This window comes from Peromyscus eremicus, chromosome 5 (genome assembly GCF_949786415.1).
Source record: "Peromyscus eremicus chromosome 5, PerEre_H2_v1, whole genome shotgun sequence".
Lineage (NCBI taxonomy): Eukaryota > Metazoa > Chordata > Mammalia > Rodentia > Cricetidae > Peromyscus > Peromyscus eremicus.
The window spans coordinates 10,743,027-10,752,188 of NC_081420.1; the positions used below are offsets into that span (position 1 = coordinate 10,743,027).

At 45.5% G+C, this 9,162-nt stretch overlaps 1 long non-coding RNA gene across 1 annotated transcript; it reads left to right on the top strand.

Annotated features, from left to right (window-relative positions):
* The first annotated feature begins 1,543 nt into the window (after window positions 1-1,543).
* Window positions 1,544-3,924, top strand: LOC131910301 (uncharacterized). The gene is made up of 3 exons (XR_009379091.1): window positions 1,544-1,655; window positions 2,589-2,660; window positions 3,819-3,924. It is a non-coding gene; the product is annotated as an uncharacterized LOC131910301 (long non-coding RNA).
* The last annotated feature ends 5,238 nt before the right edge of the window (window positions 3,925-9,162 follow it).

The following is a 9,162-nucleotide window of genomic DNA, read 5'->3' on the forward strand; positions in this document are numbered from 1 at the left end:
GCCGAAACAACAAAAACCTATTGCATATTTAATATGCCCCACCTTCAAAACAGCTAAGACCCATCTACCTTACATGTGCTCGGAATGGCTCTTATGCATGCACACAGTCCCAGCTACTTTGAGGTCATTTCGAGCAAATACTATATCACGCAGATGTCCACTAGCTCTGGCTCCTACCAATCTTTCTACCCCTTCTTCCACAATGATCTCAGCCTTGGGAGGAGGAGGTGTGATACATCTGGCCCATTTAGAGCTGAGCCACCCACAGTCTCTTATTCTGTCCACTGACTAACTCTAAGTCTATGTATTAATCACCATCCACTCAGAACAAGAAGCTTCTCTGATGAGGCTTGAGAGATGCATATGGGTATAAAGATAAGAATTTGGGGGAAAGTTATTATTATAGCCATTTAGTAAAATAATAGTATTAGGTTCTTCCTTAGAGCCTATCCCTTAGCAGTCATGGGTTTTTGGACCAGTTGGTAATACCAAGCAAGAGTTCTGCCTTGTGGAATGGGCTTTAAATCTAATCAGAAAGTGGTTGGTTACCCTCATAACTGTAGCACTAGTGGGCCTATCTTTCCTGTCTAGCCATGACTACAGCTCACAGAATTCACAACTGGGTAGGACCGTCGATGACTCTTCTGCTCCATTAACATGCCTAGAGCATCTGGTGCTATGAAATCCAGCAGCTTCCAGTCATAACCAGCTTGATTTCTCCATGTCCTATGACTCATGTAGTGTCTTTAGCAGTAGGGTCTTATCACAGATTTCTGGAGAGTAACCAAGAGCATCAGTTTCTATAGTAAATGTCGTTCAGGATGAGTCCCATGATGCTGTGATAATAAATGATCCTCAAATCTCAATGAGCACAACAGTTTTGTTCATAACATGCTGTCTGGTGTGTATTGATAGAGGCTCTGTTCTCATCAGTCATACAGGGAAACAACCTGACAAAAATCTGCACTCTCCCTCTGCATGAACAGCAGAACAAAACAGAAAAATGGAACATATGGGGTCAACTGGTGACTTGGGCCATTCAGTCAGGAGAAATACATGTCAAATACACTTATACTTCATGAGCCGAGAGAGTCACATGACTACTCTTTGTCGAAAAGAATAGAGAATAATCCTACCATATGCTTGGAAGGAAGAAAATTGAGTATTCAAGAACATCCCATTGATGACTTGCTATGGACTAAAGGTTCCCCCATTCATGTGCTGATGAGAACACACGGGATCTTTGGGAAAGGGATAAAGTCATGATGAGCACCTTCTCTGTGGGTGGGAAGCAGAAGTTGGGTCCCTTTTAACCTTCTCCATGAGACTCCAATGATGCTGCATCTTTTCAAGAGACATCAAACAGTTAGATTTTCATATGAATGGGCTGCATTATGCCCACCTGCTATAAACGCCCACCTGCCTGCCCCAGATGGGTCATGGGCTTTCACAGAGCTGGCCATGTCCTTCACATTCTAGAATGTACCTACAGTGTAATTTGAAAACCACAGAAATCCATTGCTCACGGTTATGAAGGCCCTGGGCTAGAATCCAGAGCATGTTGAAGAGGTCACAGTTTAGTGGGGAGACCTATGTCAGTGTACACAGGCTTTGGTGGCAAGTGGTTTGGATATTAATCTTGAGTCTACTATCAGGTTGTGCAGCTTTTGCTTAGTTGGATAAACCCTCTGAGCCTCTTATAAGTGACAATAATAACAACAATAATAATAATGCTCCATAGCATTGTCATGAAGATTGACTGATGATGAGCTCAGGGTTAAGGCATTTAGTTCAGCGCCGGCTTCTTAGTAAGTGCTAATTAACTGCTGGCTGTTAATATCATTAAATAATTACACATGTAACTATCTAATTATGATCTTAAGAATGGCCAAGGAGGCAAAGGAGAATACAGTGAGTTCTAAAAATAGCTAACAGAGAGCTGATCTACCTCAGAGTCAGAAGTGTCCCTGGGGGGCAGCAGGAGAGAGTCAATAAGGATGGAGATGAGTTGAGAAGTGGCTTCTGGGTAGATCTACAGCAGCAAGAAAAGCCCAAGAGAGAGAAGTCTAACACAAGTAGAGCACAGCACTTCCATATTGTCAGTCTCTGGCCGCAGGAAGTGTTTCCGGAAGGGGAAGGCTCATTTCCATTTCCATATTGTCAGTTTCTGACAGCAGGAAGTATTTCCAGAAGGGGAAGGCTTACATCCGAGATTCATCAAAGTATTCATTTCTCTTTCATGCTAAATCTGTAGGAATCACTTCTGCTGAACTTCTACAAATACCTTCATCAATTTGGAAATGTTTCTGTTTGTCTACCTACTACCCACTCTGCCCTCAACACATATGGCAAATCCCTAGAGAGTCAGAGCAATTGACGTCACATTGTGTAATACAAACTAGGAAGTGTGGAGAAGCAATGGTGTAAGCTAGGACATCTCACATTGAGACCCAGCAGAGGCAATGGAAGGGTCCAGAAAAAGAAACTAGATTCTTTGAGCCACGCTCACCTTCATTCCCTGTTTGGGCCTCACTGGGGCTTTCCATGGATCCTGAATAGCAAGTGCCATTGATTAATTGTCTTTACAGATGGAGAAGTGTGTGAGTGTGAGCAGTTACCGCCCTCCAATGAGGACCTGGGAACAGAAAACCAAATGTAAGGTGCTGTGGGATGTTCTGTATGGCAAATGTGTTGCTCTGATTGGTCAATAAATAAATCACTGATTGGCCAGTAGCCAGGAAGGAAGTATAGGCAGGGCAAGGAGGAGAATAAACCTGGGAAGTGGAAGGCTGAGAGAGAGACACTGCCAGCCGCCACTATGACAAACAGCATGTGAAGATGCCGGTAAGCCACGAGCTACGTGGCAAGGTATAGATTTATAGAAATGGATTAATTTAAGATATAATAACAGTTAGCAAGAAGCCTGCCACGGCCGTACAGTTTGTAAGCAATATGTCTCTGTGTTTACTTGGTTGGGTCTGAGCGGCTGTGGGACTGGCAAGCGAGAGAGATTTGTCCTGACTGTGGGCCAGGCTGGAAAACTCTAGCTACAGTAAGGTCTGTATTGTCATATATAACCGTCAGACCGTTGTGCAAGGGGCAGCCTTGCAGAAATCTGCAGTGCCAGAGAGTTTCCTGCACTTTTACATTTTCCCCATTTTATGTATATAATTGTACATGTTCCTTATAGAAAACACAGACTACAATAAAAGATGGAAAAGTAAGCTGGGTGGTGGTGCACGCCTTTAATCCCAGCACCCAGGAGGCAGAGCCAGGCAGATCTCTCTGAGTTTGAGGCCAGCCTGGTCTACAGAGTGAGATCCAGGATAGGAACCAAAACTACACAGAGAAACCCTGTCTTGAAAAACCAAAAAGAAAAAAGATGGAAAAGTGGAAAGGGGGAAGGGGGGAGGAGGGGGAAAGGAGGAAGAGAGGTAGGGAATAAGAAAGTAAAGACTGGGAGAATGGAGGGAGGGAAAAGAGAGAGGAAAGGGGGGAAGGGAGGAAGAAGTAGAAGAAGGAGGGAAGGAGGGAGGGAAGAGAGAGGAAGCCCTGTGTGTTGTACAGCTGGCTGAAGCGCTGACTGCCCTGCACAGCACAGGGCTGGTAGCTCCCTCTCTTCCCTGGGCAGCTCTCTCCTCTAAACAGCTGGAATCCACGCATTGGTCTCGAGTGCCTTACTCATGAATAGACCATAACTTACTTAATGGGTCTTTTATTTTGAATTTTCAGCGTCTTTCCAAGATTTTCTTACAAGAAATAATGCTGAGGGGCCTGGAGAGAGGGCACATAGTTAAGACCATTTGTTGCTCTTGTAGAAGATCCAGGTTCAATTCCCAGCATCCCCATGGCAACTCACAACCGGTTGTAATTCCAGTCCCTGGGAATCCAGGTCTCCAGCTGATGTCCACAGGCACCGGGGACGCTTGTGCTGCATATGCACACATGCAGGTAAATCTCACACACAGAAGATAATGAATAAACAAATCAATGAAATTTAGTACTGAGAAGTGAAGTATTAGGATTTGTGTTTTCGGCAACACACAGATTGTCATCTCACGTTGTGCTAAAGACCATCTGATCCATGGGGTGGGGATCACCTTAAGGAGGCATTCTGAGAGTAGGAAAGACCAAGGATAAAATGTCCTGTGTATAAGCATAGGTGTACACACAGCACATAAAACACATATGCAGTGCGTTTGTGGGCTTACACTTTATAAAGATTGGAGATAAGAAAAAATACCTATCTCCCCAGACGAAAGCTAACGAATACAAAGCTGAGCTGTGAGGGCCTTAGAGTCCCCTCCATCCAGAGCTGTTCTCTTCTGAAATAGCTGTGCCATTTTACTCATGCTAATGTTTTCTGCCCTCCAAACAGGGATCCAGAAGAGGCAGATCTTGACTAAGGTGAACAAGATATAACTTTTGTTCTCTTTTAATGGTGGGGGATAGACGAGTCTATGTGATTAGAAAGGGCCTCCCTTCCCCGGGCGCATTTGATCTTGGTAATGCACCTCTGTCTGGCACTGCTGCTCTGAGGGCATATGAGCTTCCAGACAACAGCCCTGGCCCCAGCCCTCCTCCTGGGGAATGTAATAGCATCTGAACGAGCTCCAAAGCACTGCCTCACACTTGGGGCTAGAACGGGCATGCTCCCTACCAACTGAGACAACTCCATAAACAAGCAACCAAGGTGGTGAATTCTTACACATAATATCCTCATTAGCTCCTTTGAATTACGGTTATGTTTTCCTATTTGGATTTTTTTCCCACAGATGATGGAAGTCTTAATATGCCAATAAAAGTACATCTGAAGCGATTCAGAGGGAGAGCTCAAAGCCCTTTATAAACACAAGCTCATTCATCCTCTTCTCATCCCAAGAGACAGGCAGCTGTCTCATTAGCCCATTATACACAAGAGAAACTGAGACTGGCCAGGAGATAAAATGTTTGCCGCAGTCCCAGGAGCAAAGACTTTATTGGGACATCTGCTAAGCCCACTAGACCTGCCGGGGAGGGGAAAGGGTGACCGCAGGAAGCACTCCATTTGTGCTAGGCATTTGTTCATCATTATCCAGTTAGTAACCTGCATCCCATTGGAAGCCCACCAAGCTCCTGCAAGCCAGGGAGTTAAAATGCATGGGCCCAGATTACCCCACTTGGTCAGAGGCAAGAGCGGGATTCAGTTCTGGGTTGATCTCAAGCTACTGCGCTGTGTTGCATTACACTGTAGTTTGGGGTGCAATGGCTAGAACCCAGGGCCTTGAGTATACTGCAAGACTGCTCTGTCACTGGGCAGTGCCTCGGCCCCTCGAGCTAATGTATACCAAGCATAGAGAAGCCATTACATCTCACAAAAAGAGTACAACATTGATGACGGTGTATTTTACAGTTAGAATGGGTGTTGGGAAAGGTGTATAAAATGTCAATGCACAGGGAAGTTTCTAGACTTCGGCTTTCAGGATCACAGGCAGTGTTGGCCATCGTGAGTCAGTGAACTCCAGGACTCAGGAAGTGTTTTGCTCCGAGGTCCCACCCCTTCCTGCTCACCTAGGGGAAAAGCCAGCCCCTTCGTATTAGTCTTAGCACTGTTATGTTGACATTGTGTTTTTGCTGTCCTTGGCTCATTCCAAGTAAGCTTTTCTCATCAGTTCATGGAGAAAACATGGGAAGGGAAAAGACACAAGCAAATTAATGAAAACAGCGACTTACTGCCAAGGTCTAGTGTGAGTTGGGACTTCACTACCGGCAACACCGGCTTCAGGCACCTATGTAAACTGATCGTCTCGGGTTACTTGGTATTCATCTATAGAAGTTTTCAATTATGTATGACTAATTTTGCACAAACTCATTATTTAAAGCAATTTGTCTCCTGAGAGAGGCAACACCTTCCTCTTCCTGCAAGGTGGGTGGGGAGAATGCCAGTCCCCATGCGCGCGCGGACTTGAGTTATTAAGCGGTCACAAGAGTTCAAAAGAGAAAGATAATGAACAGGTAAATCATCACACATAAAAATTCCTCCTCTATATTATCAAAATACAAATTAATTATAGATAAGATCAAACGAGTTCTCTTTAATAGATGGTCTTCCCAGAGAAGATAATGAACAAGGCGCCCAGCCTGTGGGAGGGAAGTTGAGGGATGTGTAGAGGGATCCTCATCGGAGACACAGTACCTGGCCTCTGAAGTGTTCTGGGACATGCAAATGCAAATTCTTTATTGTACTAGATGCTAGCTAACTCCCCTGGGATCTCAGCCCCCATCTTGATACGGGGGTGGGGGTGGGTGGGCAACACTTTCAGTGCATCCATCAAATCCCCATCTGCCCGTGCAATCAACAGGGTGAGAAGTTGGCAGCCAACCATCTTGCCACCAGAGCTTGGCAAAGGTGTAGACACTGCAGTCATGGCCTTAACAAGGCTTTCATTCTTGATCTACCAAGCGAGAACCACAGCTGAAGTAAGCCTGTGATTCATCTCCCTCGGGTGGGTGGGAAGCAGAAGAGAGAGTGGGCCTCCCTCCCCACCCCCACTCCCAATCTTTTCTCAGTTGTATGTAATGTTAATATTCACATGACAGCAAACATTTTCAAAATAATAGTCCTATATACTTAAGGTTAATCAGAACGGGCGCCATCCAACTTGCCAAGGTAGCAATTTTCCTTCATTAAAGCCAAATCAAGAAAGAGAACTTGGAGATTCCTTAGGGCTAATTACAAGGTGTTAATAATAACAATATAATGGCAGCAATTTTCCAGCTTTGCTCAAACCCATAATCTGCCTGAGTGCCTCATAGGATTGTCTGTGAGTTTATATAAAGCTAAGTGTTAGTCCAAAAAACTGTTTTCAGTAATTTCATTTTTACATCATGTCTCTCCTGAGTGTTTATGATGATGTGGTCATCACTGGTGAAGAAGAGGCTCTTAGGGGGAAGATCGAGTAGCAACTTGACACTTACAGGACTTTTCACTTCCCTTGAAGTACATCCTGGGAAGGGGAGTGACTCCAGAGGCATGAACTTGGTGGCCTCCCAACGCTCAGGAACTCCCGGCAGTGTAGACACTGACCTATCCCTCATGATCACACAGCCCAGTCCACGATCCAGTGAAAGGGAAAAAAGCCAATGGAATTACTGCATGCAAGGTGAAGAGAGTTTTGAGCACCTTTGTGCAAACAGGTGACATGCCATGGTGCTTCGGCAAGGTGCCACATCTGCCAAGTGAACCCTGCAACTGAGAGCAATCTGTTCTCAGGAAAGATAACCAAGGCTCGGCTTGATCAATAAGACATTCTCTTCATTAACCAGGTCTCATACAAAAGTTAACCAAGATCTTTCTTCTCAGAATTTGAACTCAGTCCATATCCCATAATTCTTCTCTAGACTCAAAACCACAGTAGTCGGGGGTGTGGCTCAGAGGGACAATGCTTTTCTAGCATGTGCAAGTCCCTGAGTTCCATCAACAGCAAACAAAACGTTGTTGGGGGGGGCGGGGGGGGGGGGCGCAGCTCGAAAGCTCAGCTGATGGAGGCTGCTGTGATTTTTATCCTTTCTATTCATTTATTTAACTCACCTCAAAACCCCAGAATGAATACACACTCTTTTAGAAGAGTCAGACGTTTTCAAAGGCCAGACATTCATCATCTTACTCTTTCTCTTCACACTGCCTAGGGGGGAATTCCTCCAAGTTTTGGACAGGAAAGAACAAAATTGCCTGGTATTGCCTAGTTAGGGTCTGAAGCCAGTTTTTTACAACCAGTTTCTAAATCTAACCATAAAAGCTGCTGATGGAAACGTTGAAACGACTCGAACTCGTGTGGTTTCATTGACTTCGTAAGGATGCCCAGGAGACGCATCAAACCCAAGAAATGATAATTTGTCCTAATTGGGTTCGAACCACAGATAAACATGCACCATCTGGAGTTCTGCTCCAGACATGGGAGTCAGACAGCAGGACTCAACTGCTTGGGTGTGTGACTTTCTTCCCTGGGCCAGGCAGTGCAGCAGAAGGGAGCTGCTACAGCCTCGTTGCCTTCTCCTAGCAAAAACAACAGCCCTCCATGATGAAGCTCTCTACGCTCAGATGAGGTCACCCCCATCACTGGACATGATTTGACAATAAAACCTAGTGACATGAATGACCATAGGGGTCTGCTCATCTCCACTGCTTAAACAGACATGACCCAGAAAGAATAATGGAATCACAATTAAGCCAGAAGCAACAGCACATGCCTGTAATCCCAGTACTCAGAAGGCTGGAGCAGGAAGTTCACAAGTTCAAAGCCAGCCTGAGCTGCATAGTGAGCCTCTGTGTCAGAAAGCGAACAAAGAAACTGAGCTAACATATGTTAAGAAAGGCCGCATTTCCCTCCTCCAGTCAGAGAGTACCTTTCAGTTTTGAAATGGCTTCTAAGGGAGACACAAGTTTGAGAGGGCACATAAGAGCCTGAGAGGCAAAGGCTGAGTGACCCACAGTCAGTGGCAGTCTCACAGAGTCACGGGCACAAGGTCTCCAGGACAGAAAACTCTAGTCTGTGGCACCCTCAGCCAGCTGCCTCCAGAAGCCACCTCCCGTCCATCTCATTAACGAAGCACTGATTTTGAGTACCAGTGTGTCTGTTCCCGGAGGATAAATCATGAATGGTCTAAGCCAAGAAATGATAAACGCCCTACCACAGGCCAAATTCAGCCCGCTGTCTACACTCCCAAGAGCCAAAAGTCAAAAAGTAACAATAAAACACTAAAAGTGTACAGAATTCACATTTCCATTCCCTTGGGTTTTGTTGACGGGTGATGGCTGCCCCGGTTTCCTGGGGAATGTGAGGGTTCCCTTGCTTCTGGCCCTGGAGGCAGAAATGCCTGCAGCAAACTGATAAGAGTTGGCCACAGTCAGAGCCACCCCTGTGGTTCCCAGGTAAGCAGGACTTAAGTTAAAGTTTTAGACAGAACATGACTGTATCTTCCAGCACAAGTATATTCTAAATATTTGCTGAGACATGGCCACACTAGGGAGGGACTTTTGTTTTTCTAGTTTGATTTAGTTGAGGCTGGGAGTGGCGTAGGTCAGTGAAAGCATGAGCTTAGCAAGTGTTCAGCATGCACTAGGCCAGGGGCTCAACTCCTAGCCAAAAGGAACAGAGGGGAGGGAGGGGAGGGAGGGGAAGG